The sequence below is a fragment of the Piliocolobus tephrosceles genome, chromosome 20 (assembly GCF_002776525.5).
Source record: "Piliocolobus tephrosceles isolate RC106 chromosome 20, ASM277652v3, whole genome shotgun sequence".
Taxonomy (NCBI): Eukaryota; Metazoa; Chordata; class Mammalia; order Primates; family Cercopithecidae; genus Piliocolobus; species Piliocolobus tephrosceles.
In genome coordinates this window covers 39,379,192-39,397,179 of record NC_045453.1, presented here as the reverse complement: position 1 = coordinate 39,397,179, position 17,988 = coordinate 39,379,192, and the positions used below count along the sequence as shown (strand labels likewise).

The following is a 17,988-nucleotide window of genomic DNA, read 5'->3' as shown; positions in this document are numbered from 1 at the left end:
AAAGGAGCAACCTTGGGAATAACTTCCACTCTAAAGGACACACCACGTGCCAGGCACTGTGGAAAGAAGACAAATACACATGCTTCCTCTAATGGTTTCAATAGCCCCATGAACCAAGGGCCAGTTTTACACATGGGGAAACTGAGGACGGGGGGTCAAACAATTTGTCCACCACCATCAGGAAACACTCCAACACTAGTAAGTGCTGGAGTTTGGATTTTAACAGGAGTCTATCTGAAAACATATGTTCTCTCTTAACTACTAAAATCCCCTAATAGGTGATAGACAGGTAGATAGACAGACAGATACATATAATACTTCCTTTGTATATGTGTTGGTATCTATATCCACATGTGTATAAACAGATGAGCATTGATTTTGAGCCTGAGCACCTGAACATCTGTGGCTAAGTACATGTCGATCCACCACACACATATGCACAGACACACACAGACACCCTCATATACAGGTACATGCACATGCATGCACACAAGCACACCCCTGAAGCCAGGGAAAGGGGCATTACCCAACTTTTCCGCTTATCGAGAGCCATTGATTATATAAAAACCATAGGTAAACACACCATCCCTTCTTGCTTCTATGTTTATTGAGATCCTTTTCTCCTCTGTTCCACACTAGCAAGCATTGCAAAGGCTTTTAGTCACACAGAGGCAAATAGAGCAAGCACCAGAATCCTGCTCCACACTCTGAACCCCACAGAGGTGGGAAATCCTGTGGGCTCCTGGAATGTACCTGGAGGAGTGGGCTGAGGTCTGATCGGGCAGCGCTCAGCCTCCACACCCATGATGGAGTAGGGTCCTGCGGTCACGGGCCAAGGCCATCATGGTGCTGGGGTGGTGGTCCACTTTGACTGCCCATCTGAGCACCTCAGCCTTCATGGTGCCACGTAGGGGAGCCACAGCAAGGCTCAGAGCAAAATGAAAGCTTTCCCCAGAGCTTTGCTTCTATGGGCCCCCTTGGGAAGACCATGTCAAAAGTCAGTGGTGGATTCCCTCTGCAGCCCCTTGCCCAGCCACAGAACAGAAGCAAGGTGGCTCTCGACAAGCGGGAAAGTTGAGTAATGCCCCTTTCCCTGGCTTCAGGGGTGTGCTTGTGTGCATGCAGGTGCATGTACCTGTATATGAGGGTGTCTGTGTGTGTCTGTGTGCATATGTGTGTGGTGGATTGACATGTACTTAGCCGCAGATATTCAGGCATGCCTTCACATGTAAATAGGATGCCTAATCAAGTGCCACAACCCAGCCTGGTATTTCCCTGTACCCGGTGCACTGGCACTTAGAATATTTATTGACTGATAGATTGAGCTTGCTAATAACCCACTTTGGGTGATTTATGTCGGCGTTTCCCTGTGATCTCAAGGTAAGTAGAAATAAAATCTGAGTGGCTTATACGAGTAAACATGGCCTCCAGAGGATATGGGCTGACAGGTAGCTGGAGGGCCTGGAAAATCACACCAGCTCAGGCCAGATGAAGGAGAGGTCCAATTTCCCCAGGTCCTTTACGCTTTTGTCAAATGGGGATCCATCTTCAAGTGATGTTGGGGCAGGGTTCTCCGAAGAAGGGCAGCGAGGGAAGGGAGAGGGACAGGAAGGAGCTGAGCAGGAGCAGGTCTGAGCTGCAGTCTGGCTTTACCCTGATCCCTGGGGGAGCTTCGGAACAAACTGCACCACAGTCTCACCTTGCGAGGGGCTGGGTTTGTACCCTGAGCCAGTCACTGGTTATTGGAGATGGGTGGATGGGCTGTAATCTTCTGGGAAAGATGCTTCCATGATCCAATGACAATTTTCCAAAATGGGGGTAGCTAGAAGCTGAGACAGCTGATTTCCTTGGCAGCTGAGGGCTGCGCACACTGACCAGTAAGTGGTCTGAGTGGGGTCTGACCAGCATCAGAGTGATTTGCAAGTAAGGATTAAGCCAAGAGTAGTCATTAAAACTGATGACAATGGTTTTGGTATAACTTTATGTTATCCCAAAGTAACCTAGTAATTTTTATTAATTGCAAAAGCTAAGAACTTCCTGAGTGAATTACCTCTTGCTCCATCCTCTGTCACCAACAATATAGAAACAGTTTTGACAGTATTTTTCTATCAACTTCCAGTTTATCGACAGGACAAGCACGATTAATTAAGACATCCAAATTCCCTAATTTAAAAAATGAGGTTTCTTATTTTAAGAAGGCATTCAGGGGCAAGAAGTGAGTTAAGACTATGTGTAGCATTAGCATTCTAAATTCTCCTTTTACTTTATAAGTTTTGCACCTCTTTTGTGAAATTTATTCCAAAATATTTTATTCATTTTGATACTAGTATAAATGCAATTATTTTTTAAATTTGATTTTTGGATTGTCCACTGTAAGTTTCTAGAAATACAACTGAGCTTTATGTATTCATGGTGAAACCTGTGCCCTTGCTGAATAGAATTAAATCTTGAAGCTAGTCATCTGCGTTCTTCTAGGCCTCTCTATCTGATGCCACAATGAGAGGCACAGGGAAAAGGTGTTGGAAGGCAGGGCAGTGGGAGGGCCATGGGCTGCCTAATGACAATGTCCAAATGCTAAAAGAAAGTACATACTCAGCTAGACATCACACTGGAGGTTACCTTTCTCATTGAAAGACCATCAGCATTAACTATGCCGCAAGGCATGCAAACAATGAGAAAAAACTCAGAGGCTGCTGGCCAGGGAAAGCAATGCTTTCAGAAAACAGAGAGCCAGATGATGGATACCAAAGGGCCCTGGAAGTGGAGACAACAGTCTCAGGGATGGAGGTGGTGGATAAATCCTCTCCAAGCTTATGGGAGGAAAGGAAAGTCTCCCCAGAAATCTCTAGTTGAGGACTGTCATTCGAGTAACTGAGAGACAGAAAACTCACAGAGAGTAAAAAGAAGTGTTCAGAACTGGGGAGGTTAGTATTCAATTCACATCACTCTGGGCCACAAACGTTTATGCCCATAGCGTAGAATAAGACTGGGTTTGAATGGAGGCAGGTCCATGGCTGCACTCGGATGGTGTTGGTTTCTCACTCTTTCCCCAGGAGGTAAGACACGATGGGAAGGACCCACAGTATTATACTTGGTATTTTGTTGTTGTTTCAGGGAAGACAAGTGAGGCCATGCTGTGAAGACCACCTCAAGATTTCAGGGCTTCAAATAACAAAGGCTGTTTCTTGCTCACAATGTATATCCAACACAGGTCAGCATGAGGTGGGGGTTTCTGCCCATCGGAGGTATGTAAAGACCTAAGCAGACAGTGGTTTCATCTCCTAGAAGGACAGAGGCTTCATCTCAACAGATGTTTCTGCAGAGATAGGGAAGAGGCACAGTTAGTCATGTGTTAATCCTTAAATCTGCCAACCAGGAGTGACGTGTGATATTCTGTTCACATTTCAATCAGTAAAGCAAACCACGTGGTCTTCTCTAATGCAAAAAGGGCACTCAGGTCTTACCTCCTTATGTGCCCAGAAGGAAATCCAGAGTGTTTGTGACTGGCTCCAATGACTATCAGTATCCACTCTCCTGTCCCCTAAATATTTGATTCCGTTTCTTTCTACATTTGTTTTCCAAAGGAAACAACTTAGTCATTCCATGGATATATCGAAGGTGACACAAGAGAACCGAGAATTCCAAAGGGGAGCAGTGGCCAGGGCAGACCTATTTGTTCTATGCCCTGGTTTTCACTTTGCTGCCATTCACAGGGACAATCAGGCGCTCGGGTAGTATTCGCAGCCAGAGGAGCCAGAGCCCGCAGCTCTCAATCACTTGTGGTTAAGGCCCTGCAGGGGTTTGGTCTCTAGAAATTCCTTGTAGTTGAATTTTCAGTTTGAAAAATGGTGCAGAACATCTTTCCAACTCTTCTTAAAGCCACTAAACAAAATTAGCCTCTCTTCGCAGTGCAAAGAGAGACGGGAAGGCCTGGAGGAAGAGCGATCCCGCCCATCTGTAAACCTCCGGAGCTCATGGGTTTAAAGGGCTGAGCCCAGCGATTTGGGACCCACCCAGGCAACAGAGCCAGGTTGGCTCTGGCTGTGAACTGAGCTCCGCGGAGCTGGCTGGCTGCTCCTGCTTCTCAGTTCCCTCCACTGCTCTCTCTGCCCCTTGGGCGTCAGGATGGGTGGAGAAGGCCATGCCAAGGATTGAGAGCTCTGCCTTTCTCCTCTCAAGTGGTCCTGGGCTCACTGCTCACATGCCAACGGACACCTGCCTCAAGGGAGCAGCTCTGATGACTCTGATATTGTTTTCCAGCTTTTCCAAGCCACCTTTCTGCTGAAGGACACAAGGCTGCTTCTCCAAAGCCCTCTGGCAGAACAGTCTTCTCAGTTACGCTTCAGGTTTGCTGGATGGCTTTGGTTGGTATTACCAGAATCGTGAATGGACAGGCCCAGATGCCTGCCCTACGTGACCAGGTTATGATCCACAAGCAGGAAAAGCAAAGATCCTTTTAACCTCCTGAAATCCCTTGAATGTGAAAACCCAGTCATCACTCTGGGCAATTGGAGAGGTCAGAGCCCTGTTTTTTGTATGGTTGCAACACGTGATTTCAAAGGGGTGCGAGGGCTTTACTTCCAGGCTCAATTTGATCTGCTGCTTGAAGAGCTCAACAAAATGACTCCAAGTGTTAGAAAAATTCAAACCCAGTTGAAGGATGAGGGTGGTTTCTCATAAAGCAGTGAGTTGTCCTGGCTCCTTAAATTGGCTGAGAACAAGGAAGGGCTGTTCAGCCAAATTTTTCTTTCGCAGTTCATAAAAACTTGACCATGCATAATAAAAGCTTACATTTACATAGCATGCTTGAGTTTCCACAGTGCTCATGGGTTTATTATTTCAATGTTGTGGTTCCTAAAGACAATTTTACAAATGAGGAAACTCAAGGTTAGGAAGGGTAAGTGATTTTCCCAAAGTTACAAAGCCAGTGAGGGTCAGGCTGGGGTCCAGAGCCTCTGAGAATCTGCTCATCACACCAGGGGGCTGGGTCCTTTCTCTGGGGAAGGATTTTTTAAAAAATATATTTTTTTAAACTTTAAGTTCTGAGATACATGTGCAGAATGTGCAGGCTTGTCACATAGGTATACATGTGCCATGGTGGTTTGCTGAACCCATCAACCTGTCTTCTAGGCTTTAAGCCCCGCATTCATTAGGTATTTGTCCTAATGCTCTCCCTCCCCTTGCCCCCCACCCCCCGACAGGCCCCGGTGTATGATGTTCCCCTCCCTGTGTCCATGTGTTCTCATTGTTCAACTCTCACTTATGAGTAAGAATATGTTGTGTGTGGTTTTCTGTTCCCATGTTAATTTGGTGAGAATGATGGCTTCCAGCTTCATCCATGTCCCTGCAAAGGACATTAACTCATTCTTTTTTTTAATTCGAAGATGCTTGAAGCTTGTTTTCATCCATACCTGCCTGACATTTTGAGTTTGCAGAGCTTTTCTGCAGACACTTGAGGGTTTCTGTTTTTGTTTTTTGATTCAGGGGTGCACGTGCAGGTGTGTTACATGGGTGTAATGTATAATGCTGGAGTTTGGGCTTCCATTGAACCCATCACCCAAATAGTGAACATGGTGCCCAATAGGCAGTTGTGGTAGGATATTAGGTGGAGACCCATGAGAGTCCAAACATGGGAAGAGCTGACCCCCATCCTCCATGCTATAAGGAAAGTGGCAAACTTTCCATGCAGGACAAGTTACGAGGGGCCCCAAACTGTCTCTGCAACTGACAGCTACCTTCAACCTCTACATACAGGAAACAGAGTGAGAGGGGATAGGGCAAGGGGATTCAGCACATCAGTGTGAGCTCCACCACATAGTTCCATTGTAAGGATTAAATGAGATGATGCTATGTAAAAGCTGAAGCAACACTGGTGTCTTCCACATACCTCTTGGGGGTCACAGAGGAGAGATGGACACCAAGCGACCATCAGGGCTGTTGGTTCCATTCATAGGACTGATTTTGCTTTAGTCTCTCCTCATAAATCCCTACCAATGGCTTTCCTATGTACCCCTGTCACTGCTAGGTCTGCAGCTCTGCAGTGAACTTCTGCTGCAAGAATGAGGTCTCAAATGGGTCTTTCCTGAGAAACGCTTTCCTGAGAAATCTTTTCTCTGGGAGTAGGACTCCCAGAGGGACTGGGCTGGCTGGAATCAAAGCAACAAAAGCAGCTCATTCTCCCACTTGGTGCCGCACGACACGCTCCTCCTTCTGCCCTGGCAAGCCGTTCTTTCCCATCTGGGAAGCCCTGGCTGGGTGGGAAGCAGGAGCGTTAATAAGCCTCAGTCAATAACCAGCCCCTTGGTTTCAGCTGGTTGTGCAGAGCTTCCAGGCCTGTCAGTGACTGAGTAGCTGAAAGAGAGGCCCACACAGGCCAGAGTCAGCAGTGGGGATCCGGGGCCAGCCCACTGCCAAAGGCTGGTGGCCTCCTTCATGGTTTCCACCCATAGGGGTGAGCTGACGGAAGGGGGGCTGTACTCAAGAACCTTCTAGAAAGCCAAGGTCACATTGGCCCTGGCCAGCCAGCCTCAACTTGTAAGAATTCACGAGCAGGGGACATTCGCTCTGGGACTCAGCATCCTCCAGAGAAAATGCAGCTTTCCTCTCACGCAGCATCTGTGAAGATGTCCTGTTGTCAGAGCACTGTCCTCCGGGTCCTCTGCCCCTAACACACACTGGAATGCCAGCCTCTCTCCCCTCCCCAGATGCTGAGCCAAAGAAGCCACTTGGCATGGAGGCAGGAAAGAAAGAAGTCAAAGGACAGAGCTAGTTTCACTCTGTGGTCTCAAGTTCAAAATAGTTACCCTAATGCAAGGCCACCTGGCAAAAATATGACCCCAGCCACATGTACCATTTAAAGTATCTAACAGTCACATTTAGCAAAAGGAAAATGGTAAAATTTACTTCATTGATAGATGATTTACCCGCTATATCAAAAGTATTACCATTTCAGCTCTTAATTATAAAGCAAGTGTTAGTGAGATTTTTCCATTCTTTTTTCATACTGTATCTCGAAGTTGCCTTGAAGCACAGTTTCCTTCAACCTCAAAGGTGGTCGCCAGTCCCTTGTAATAATCAGGACTTATTAGTATACAGGAAAATATATGTTATGTTTGTATAAGTTTTACTATGCCTCAAAGAACCTTCACATTCTTGTGTGTGTGTGTGTGTGTGTGTGTGTGTGTGTGTGTGTGTGTGTGTGATGGAGTTTCGGTCTTGTTGCCCAGGCTGGAGTGCAATGGTGCAATCTCGGCTCACTGCAACCTCCACCTCCCGGGTTGGTTCAAATGATTCTCCTGCCTCAGCCTCCCGAGTAGCTGGGATTACAGGCATGCATCACTACGCATGTATTTTTAGTAGAGACGAGGTTTCTCCATGTTGGCTAGGCTGGTCTCAAACTCTTGACCTCAGGTGATCCGCCTGCCTCTACTTCCCAAAGTGCTGGGATTACAGGTGTGAGCCACCGTGCCAGGCCAGAACCTTCACATTCTTTAACCCATTTGATCTCATTTGAGCCCGTTTAACTCCTTTACTCATTTGACAGTGCAAACTGAAGCACAAGAGAACTCAAGTGTCACCGAGGCAGTTGGTAGCAGAGTTTGGTCTCCTGATTCCTAGTGTAGCAGATTTCCCACCGGAACCACAAGACAAGACACAGTGCCAGGCCCCAGGTTCACCTGGATAGGGAAAGGGAAGGTGAGAAGTCAGGGTGGTCAGGAAAGCTGTAAGAGATGGGGCAGATCTATCTGCAAACATAAGCAACCACAGGACTGTACACGTTGAGAGGGTGAATGGTATCTCAATAAAGTGGTTAAAGAGAGAGAGACAGAGATAAAGAAACAGAGAGTCTGAGAGAAAGAGAGAGAGAGACATAGAGACAGAGAGAGACAGAGAGACATAGAGAGAGAGAGACAGAGAGAGGGAGGGAGACATAGAGAGAGAGACACAGAAACAAAGAGACAGAGAGAGACAGAGAGACAGAGAGAGAGGGAGACATAGAGACAGAGAAAGAGAGAGAGACAGAGACAAAGAGAGACACACAGAGAGAGCCACAGGGACAGAGAGAGACAGAGCACTGGGGCAAGATGAGCTCCCACCGCCACCCCAGGAAGGGGCAGTCTGTGTCAGCTTCATTTCCTGGGAAGTGCCTGGAGTGAGCTCCGTCCCTTTATTCCAATGCCAGAGAGCAATGTCTCTCTGTGTCTGTGTCTCCATCCCTCCTTCTCTCTATATGAGGTATACTGCTGGCTTTTCAGGAACCCAAGAGTGAGCACTGTGGAAGGATGTCTTTTATCTATTATCAAATCATAAGATAATGGAACACTCTTTGTATTATCAAACTGTGTTAACCAAGGGAAATGAATGTTTTTTGCAAGCTAAGAGAAGATCCCCAAATCCTCAAATTAATCATGCCCAAAGTTTGCATTATATAAAAGCAACACCTAACAAGTCAGTGGATGTACAAAGGCACCTGGAAGGCGTCGACTGGACCAGGCCTGCAGAACGTGCCCCACAGGCTGAGACAGGCCACCTGGCCAGGGAAGGATGGGGCAAGACATGGCCTCCTGAGGGCCTGGGCAGGTCTACCTAGCTCACAGCTGTGTCCTGGGGTTACTCCTGGCTGAGCACTTATGACACACTCAGAATGTGGAGTGTGCATCAAGAAGACAGGGTTCCGTGTGGAAAGGGTTTGACCCCCCGGGGCAGGGAGCAGAACATCTTCATGTTGAACCACCTTACTTTAATGTTAACAGACATCAGTGTCAGAGAGTCCTGTTCTCTGACTTTCCCTGTCCTGCCTAATGGGGGGAAGTGGAGAGTGGCAGACACCACATCCCCAGAGCCCCGCATTCCTCTGTGTTCACGACCCAGCACTCACGCTGGCACCACTGTCTATTTGTGTCTGTTTCTCTGTCTGTCTGACTGACTTTTGTCGTAGTGGTTCTTTTGTTTTAGGTGAGCTGGTTTCCCCAATATGAACAAGAAGAAATCCTTCATGAAAAACATAAACTCCTTAGCGTGGCAAGATGAGACTCCCCACACATCCCAAGGAGAGGCCGGCTGTGTCAGCTCTACTCACTGGCAAGTGCCTGGAGTGATCTCCAAGCCTTTATTCAAATGTCAGTGAGTTCACTGGCAAAGCATAACTTTGAGAGAATTTCTGGATCATTTCCAAAAAGTGAGAAAGCATAATATAATAGAAAAAATTTCACACATGGAGAGAATGCTGCTGAGCCTGTGACCTCAGACAATGTCATGCCCAGGCCCCCCTCTCTGGCCCCGTGCCCATGTGCCCACAGCCTGCCTGCCATGGAAACCCCCAAAATACCTTTTTATCCCGTTACACCCTGGGTTGGGAAAGGGAGTGGTGGTGGACTCTCCTGGATAGATTCAGCACCAAATCCTCTTGACCAATTCAAAGGGTGGGACGGCATCGGAAGCAGGAAAAGAGCCATGGGTCAGGCAGCCCCTGGATAGATAGGTGGGGAGGGCCTGAGTGCCTACTGCCCCATGCTGGGCGGTTCCAGGAAATTCCAGGCTGGCCAACCTAACTGGCTGCTATTTTAAGAGCTGTGCTGAGGCAAACCTAGAGAGAAACTCAGCTCCGCAAAAGCAAGACAATTGCATCAGAGAAGGCAAATCAGGACCACTCGAACTGCCCCACACTTTCTGTGATGAAACCAGGGGCACAGGACTAGACTGTGACTGTGATGCCCCTTTGACAACTGCCCAGCAGTTCATGGTCCCCTTAGAGCCTGGGTCAAGCCCTCAGCTCCCTAAAGTACCCACTTAAGAGAAGGAGGAGGCTCTATGTCTCTTGGGAGATACTGGTGCCCCCTTTAGATGGTCAGCAGTGCCTCCCAACACAACCCATCTCATATATATACTCTCATATATATATGTATTCTCATATATATATATGTGTGTGTATATATAGATATTTTTAGATGGAATCTCACTCTGTCATCCAGGCTGGAGTGCAATGATGCCATCTCGGCTCACTGCAACCTCTGCCTCCCAGGTTCAAGTGATTCTCCTGCCTCACCATCCCAAGTACCTGGGACTACAGGCACACGCTACCACTCCCAGCTAATTTTTGTATTTTTAGTGGAGACGGGGTTTCACCATGTTGGCCAGGATGGTCTCGATCTCCTGACCTCATGATCAGCGGGCCTGAGCCTCTCAAAGTGTTGGGATTACAGGTGTGAGCCACAGTGCTCAGTCCCAACCCATCATCTTAATACCGTGACACTGTAGAGCAGAAGTTCCCAAATGAGGTGGCCTCACTGGGATTCATTTTCCTGACAAATTCAGGATGATTGCTCTCATCTCAGGGCCATGGTCACTGGCTGTCCACTTGCAGACCTGGATGACGTGAGGCCTGGGTCTTCATCTGGTGATTTGGTGTCACTCAGCATCACTCATGCCTCCTGGTGGCACTTCCTTCAACCATCAGATGAGGTGTGGGGGTGAGCAATGTGCTGTGACCTTGCAGTCCCTGGGTGCCCAGCTTGCCTGTAGGCCTCTGAAAGGCTGCAGGAAGCAGGGGCTGGAGGCTCACAGGTACACATTCTGGGCTCAGTTCCCCTTTGATTCACATAGGTTTCAGGCCTCCTGCAGGATCAGGGACACCCAGATCCCTTTAGTACATGAGAGCTCGGTGTGTTGTGGAAGCTGAAGGAAGCTGCTCTGGGTTCTGTTTAGGGGCTGGATCAGGTACCGTGTATGTTAGACCAAGAGAGCAACTCAACATATGACTCAGGAAGCACAGCCGCTCCCGGTCCACCCCGGCCACCACGGGGCTGGTTAGGAGGAGGTGCTGAGATGGTGTCTTGGAGTCGGTATAGGACATGGGTGAAGACCTGGCTACGGCCACTTCCAGCCATTGTCCCTGGCGAAGCCATGCAGCCTCCCTGGGCTTTGGGGTCAGCATCCTTGAAATGGATGTGACTATATCAGATGGGCATAAGCGGGCTCCCTCCTGTTTCACCGGTGCTCTCCTCGCACACAAGAGGGAAGCTCTCAATGGGGCTGCCAGTCATCGGCGCTCCATGGGGTGGGCTCGGCCAGAGCGTGAGAGGAAGACTCTGCTGTTCAAAGTGGATTCTCGGTTCCAGGCTCCCATGATGTGGTCAGAGATAGGGATGAGGTCAGCAGAGAGGTCAGGATTTTCAGAGTTGGTGAGGACAGCACTGAGAAACTCAGTTCAATGAGAACAGTGATAGATTTTAAAAATCAAAGGAAAAAAAAAAAAAGAAAGGACAGCAAAAGAAAGGCTGGCTAATATCCTGAGAAGATTTGCCATGGTTAAGGAAAGGATTTAGACTGTGAAAAAGTTGTTGATAGATGTTCTGCCCTCAGGACTATATTTGGAAAAAGATACAAGTGAAACAAAAGAACTGTTAGGTTCAATAATGCTGTAAGTTGCAGATCATTTTTAAAAAGGAAAATGGATCTCGCATGTGCCTGGGGTGGGAAGGGGAGGCAGAAATGCAAGTAGTTGTTGTGTTTCAGTAATGGTCATGTAGTTTTCCTCTGACTTTCTTGGGGCACGGGCTGTCCTGGGCTTCTGCCTTAATGGTGGACTTGATGATGTCCCAAAAAGGAGACCTGGCCCCAGGCTGCCTAAACATAACATGTTTGTTTGGTCTCAGACAACTCACTGTTCTCAAACTTCAGTTACACTGAACATAAGACCCTTTAACACGCACGGATGTGGCATGATGTGCTGGGAACAAGACTGACTGGAAGAGCCGGCGAGAGTTTGTTTCAAGTCCTGGTGAGGTGGGATAAATGAAGCCCCCTGTCTTCAATCTGGGAGACAGCTGGGAAAAGATAATATTTCCCTGGAACTGGGACACCCATGTTGGGTGGTTAAGGAATATGTCTAGGTAATCTGGGGCCCAAATTTCTAAGACGATAATGTCACAGTTCCTCTTCAAAAGAAGCAGAAAGAGCTGTTGCACCCAGAGAAAAAAATACTAGCATTGGAGGGGTGGCTTTCATCTTGGGAAGTAACAGAAAATAGGCTGTGGCTCCAAATGGCAGGAACTAAGTGAAGATTAGAGCACCCAGCCTCTTCTCCTTCCAAGGCCAGACACCACCCGAAACCCATGTGGACGGCAAAGCCCCAGCCAGACATGTGTTATTGACCAGACGCCACCTGAAATCCAAGTAGATGGCAACACCCAAGAAAGGCGTGTGCTATTGACCAGACACCACCCAAAACCCATGTGAATGGCAACACCCAAGTGTGGTGTGTGCTATTTTTTTTTTTTTTTTTAAATATGAAACGCTTCACGAATTTGCGTGTCATCCTTGCGCAGGGGCCATGCTAATCTTCTCTGCATCGTTCCAATGTTAGTATATGTGCTGCCGAAGCGAGCACAGGTGTGTGCTATTGATCAGGTACTACCTGAAACCGATGTAGATGGCAAAGCCCCAGAGCGGGTGTGCTATTGACCAGACAGCTCCTGAAACCCATGTGGACAGCAAAACCCCAGGGAGGGTGTGCTAACCAGATACCAGCTGAAACCCAGGTGGATGGCAAAGCCCTAGCTAGGCATGTGCTACTGGCCTTGGCCAAATTTGGGGAGCCTGCTTTGGAAGCCACAGGAAAAGACTGAGGAAGGAGTGACCTGGAGCTTCCCAAGGGAAGCGGGTGGAATCCCAAATGATCCAGCTTGAAACGGAAGGAGTGGGCACATTCAGGACAGGGAAAGAATGAAAGAGAATGAGAGGAAGTGAGGGGGAATGGGGCAGGCAAAGAGGAAGAGAGCTCTGTCTCATCCTGCGTCCTCTGCCTGTGGCTTGGACAAGGCAGAGCTCTTTTCAGCGGGTTGCATTGCTCCTCCCCAGGTCCTACTTGATGATGGCTCCTAACTTGTCAGGATGATGTGACTGACCTACGACTATGTGCCAGGTACTGGTCTGCAGGAAGCTATTTTATACATCTTCTTATTTAACCCCATTTAATTTTCACAGCAGACTACAAGAATGGCATTATCCCTATTTTTACAGATGAGGAAACTGGGGGTCAGAGAAGCTAAAGCACTCGTCTGAGGCCACACAGAGAGTTAGTGGAAGAACTGCATCTTGAGCTTTCATCTTTGTAATCCAAACCTCCTCATTCCACCACGCCAAGCCCTTTCCTCCAGGAGGGTAGATTGACTTCCACACTGCAAACAGTTTGGAGTAAGGCACTGGTCATGCCGTGGATGAGAGATGCATATCTATGACATTCCTCCATGGAGAGGGGGAGTCCGTGTCCCCTCCCCTCAAATCTGGTGGGCCTCATTGAGTCATTTGTGGTGTAAATGATGCTTAGCAGCTTACGAGGCCAGGGGATACACTCTGCAGCTTCAGCCTTGATTTCTGGGACCACTGGCTATTTGGACATGCCTCTGGGACACTTCCATGAGGAAGCTGCCATCCACGCTGTGAGAAGCCCAGCCCTGTGGAGAGGCACCTGTGGATGTGCAGGGCTATGGTCAGCAGCCACAGCTGAGCTCCAAGCAACAGCCAGCATCACCTGCCAGCCAGGTGAACCACCTCGGACATCCAGCCTGGAGGAGCCTCCAGGGGACTGCAGCCCGAGTACTTGAAAGATTCCAAGCGAGAACTTTCCAGTCAATTCCTTCCCAAATCCCTGACCCGCAAATTACAAGCAAAAGAAAAAGGCTGTTTTAACTTGCTAAGTTTGAGGATATTCATTGCATAACAATAAGTAACCATAATGGTGCTTCTATGAATATGGGAAGCTTCCCTAGGGTCCCGATGAGCTACATGTAGGTCGCTGGGGGGTGATGTAGTGAAGGAACAGCAGAGGTATCCAGACTTGCCTGCTCTGGATAGAAGGAGGAATCTATGACAGACTAGTAATCTCAGCTAGACTAAGGAATTTATGACAATGGGACCCTGTGTGCAGTCTCCAACTATAATAACCAGTAAACTTCAAATAGGAGAATCTGGGAGCAAACTTTTAATTCGTAAGTGGCAAAGCTGTTTCAGACAGAACAAAAAATGGCGGTGGGAGTATGAGCAGAGATGAGCTCTGAAGCTGTCCAGATGGATTTCCAAAGCACTGGAAGACCCTAGACCACAAGGGGAATGGAAGACAGAAAAGCAAATAACGTTCGCGCCGGCCTGAATGGCACCGTGACATTTTGCTGCTATTGCCGACTCTGATTCTCATTTTCTTGGACATCTTGCTTCAGGATTTGAGCTCTCCTGGGGCAGGGTTCATGTTAGTCATTGTCCCTGAGTTGGACAGACGAGTCTCTACCTTCTGAAAATAAGCTTACAATTTATGGAGCTGCCTCGAAGCTGGAGTTCCTGCTTCTAGCCACTGTAAGTATGCAGAGATTGGGGTTTGCAAATCAATACACCATGTCTGGTACCCAAACATGGTTTAGCATAAATCTCATTTAAAACTCAGCATAAGCTGTGTTTTGAAGATCACATTCCTAAAATCTTGTAATTCAGATCAGGCCTTCAGATTAAAGGCCTAAAATACAACTTGCCTGTCCTCCAGCTGCTGGAAAAAAAAAAGTGATGTCCTTCTGTGCAGGTACAACTTCAGTAGAATTCTGTTTTTTGGCTCGAAGTTGTATAAGACTCCAAATTGTGAAAACAAACTCAGGCCCCAGGCCTCAGCTAGAGAAGAGAGGAATCCCAGGTATGCAAAAGTCTGCATGGGATGCCCCTCTTAGTAGGTCAGGGAAAACTGTTCTTTCCCAGGAAGAAGCTTGGGGAAGGAAGATAAGAGATGAGGGGAAGAGGGAAAGAAGTTTTTGCATTTCGGCTTGTAGATTCCATCAGGCCTCCGTCCAGTTTGGGACAGAGCCTAGTAATGCTGGGTAAACAGCCTGACTCAGGGCCCACTTTTTAGCCAGTTCCATGTTTGTTCGCTTGTTCTTATTTGTACAAAGAAGAGAATGGTTTGGTAAAAGGGAGGAGAGCGAAGATAAAGACTTGTGACATTTGTAGATAAACAACCAATAAAGGAAATGTGAAAAATGATGCTTCCATAGGTTAAGGGGAAGAGACAAATTAATTATATTTGAAATAATAATTGAAGATAAAGTCCATCTTTGTGTGAAGAGCCATGGGAAATATAAATATGAACTTGCATTTTGCCAGATTATGCTATTTTAGGATACTAGTGGGATCTGAATGGCACTTTATTTTCAAGAATTAGAGTTTAGGTGTTTAGAGTTCAGGTGTTCAGGTGGCTTTTCTTAGGGGAAAACTTTGATGGAGAAGGGCTGGGTTGGGGAGGTAATTAAGAACAGACTGAATGCATAGATTGTACTGTAGACCATGGTCAGCAAATCCATGAGCAGCCACAAGCAACGTACAAACCCACAGGCTGCTTTCTCACCACAACAGCAGAGGGGAGAGGTTACCGCAAATACTACATGGCCTGTAAAACCTAAAATATTTACTATCTGACCTTTTAGAGGAAAATTTTGACAACTCTTGGTCTATAAAGTCATAAACACACTCATCTGGGTGCCGCTTACCTTGTGATTATCCAATAATTTTGCTTGGTTGAGTTTTACATGATTACTATGGTGTTAGTCCATTTTGCGTTGCTATAAAGGAATACCTAAGTCTGGGTAATTTATAAAGAAAAGTGGTTTATTTGGCTCACAGTTCTGCCTGCTGTATACAAAACATGGGACCTGCATCTGCCTCTGGTAAGGACTTCAAGAATTCTTTACTCATGGTGGGAGGTGAATGAGGAGTAGGCATGTCCCATGGCAATAGAGGGAGAAAGGGAGAGAGGAGGAAGGAACTGGGCTCTTTAAACAACCAACTCTCACATGAACTAATAGAGAACTCGCTCATTACTGCAGGGAGGGCACCAAGCCATTCATGAGGGATCCACCCCCATGACCTAAACACTTCCCACCAGGCCCCACCTCCAACAATGGGGATCATATTTTAGCATGAGATTTGAAGGGGCCAAACACCCAAACCATATTAACTAGTGTGGTGACGAATGTAAATATATATGTACACACATTCAGACAGACACACATACACAGACAGACACCAACAGACACAGACTCACACACATACACAAATACAGACACACACGTACACATACACAAACATATACACATCTACGCCTGCGTACATACCTACATACAACATAATAAAGAACAAGAAAAAACAAAAATGGCTCCATCAGGGAATACAGAGAGTAGGAATGAGTCGGGGTTCCTCCAGCCCACAATGATACACCCTCCTGTGTCCCCTGAGCACCCACTGCCCCATGCACACTGCAGACACTTTTACTGCATGTGAGTGAATTCTCCCATTCAAGGGTTGCCTCTGGGTGCAGTAATGTGCTTGGTTCTCATGTGGGGCAGCAAAGACATCCCTAGAATGTGCCCTTAATCAAGGGTAATGGGAGTTAGTGGACTGCTGGCCCAGCTTCCTCACTCCTGGGGTGGGGCAGCTCTGTGGACAGGGAAGTCCCAGAGTAACTAAGCCCCAGTAGCCCACAGACGCCTGAGCACGTGTCATTTATGGCCTTCCTCCTCTGTCTCACCCCCTCCTCCATTGGTACGCTCTGGGGTCACCCCCAAATCAGCTGCTGCACTCACAGTTTTGCTCCACACGGCACTCGCAGCCTGTCATAGCTCCAGCATACTCTGCCCTTCGCAGTGGGATATTTTGCTCCCAGTCTCCCTTTGCTTGATAAACTGTCCTGTATTTTTTCATATAAGAATAGCAATAGGATGAATTTAATAAAGAGTTGTTGATAATATCTGATTTTCTGACTCATTACCCAAAACCAAGGAACACATACCAAAAAAAAAAAAAAAAAGAAAAAAAAAAAAGAGAGAATCAAGAGTGAGGACTGAGCCTAACCTTCTGTGCCATACGAAAAGATTCTAAGTCAAGTCAGGCTTCGGGCATTAGAGGCTCTCTGTTTAGGTGAGCAGAGGAAGAGGAACTGACACTCTGCATTTTCATCTCCTCAACTGGGAGCCATTGGTTACAGCTAGAGAGTCACTTGCTCTACCAGCTGCAAATTTCACACGTGCCTATACCAAGCATTTTTTTAAGGAGTGTACATAGGTCTAGACACAGCTCAGGATGAGGAGGGAGCATGAGTGGCTCTGTGGGAGGAATCTCTGGAAGGAGGTCACTACACACACTGAAGAACAGTGTTTTTTCCCCTGGCCCTTAGGTTACCAAGAAGAAGGGTAACGTTTGCAAAAGAGAGGAGCTGGAGGAATAAAGTGAGAAAGCCTTCAGACGAGAAGGTGCTCAGGGGAAGCAGGTGCTTCGAATAGAGTATGAAAGAAGAATGAAGATATCGAGAATTTCTCCTCATCCATGAGATGGGGGAGGCTTGTTGCATGAGATACACAGCGTTGGGGGAGGTGGAGAAAGATGCCTTGAAGAAGTGGCATCAGGTTTCCTCATTGGACATTTCTTCATGCCTGTTTTGGAGACAGAATACTGGCTTGAATGAACCGAGTGGACTCGTTATTTGACTTAATGTGCTATTTTGTATGTTTGTAATAAGGTGAACTGTTGCAGAAAATTGAGTCTGTTGTACAAAGCAGGTCATCCTTTCCCTGTGGTAGTTTTGGATCTGCTAGTGGCCTCTGTGGTCACCTGTGAGTCTCACATTTCACTAAATAAAGAGTTGTGAATCCCAGCAACTCGGGACGCTGAGCACTGCAGGAGCTAGGCTATAAGACCAGAACCTCAGTCAGCCTTCTGAGGATGGTGGTAGACCCATGTATGTTCCACTTGGATGCCAGGGATCTGGAAAGACTGGGAGGAAGCAGTTCGTCCAGGCAAAGCAAACAATCATGTTGGCATTCTCTACTTGGAGGTAGAGTTAAGAGAGGCCACTAGTGCTACATACAGACATGGGTGTCTTGCCAGTTCACTTCCAGGTGTCCAGGGTCCAGCTGCTCCACAAGAAGCTATCACCCAAACAGGCTGTGACTGCAACGG

General features: G+C 47.4%; 1 non-coding gene across 1 annotated transcript; it reads right to left on the bottom strand.

Moving 5' to 3' along the window:
• Nucleotides 1-12,281: 12,281 nt before the first annotated feature.
• LOC111526278 lies at nt 12,282-12,388 on the bottom strand. Its single transcript, XR_002726324.1, has one exon. It is a non-coding gene; the product is annotated as a U6 spliceosomal RNA (small nuclear RNA).
• Between the last annotated feature and the right edge of the window lie 5,600 nt (nt 12,389-17,988).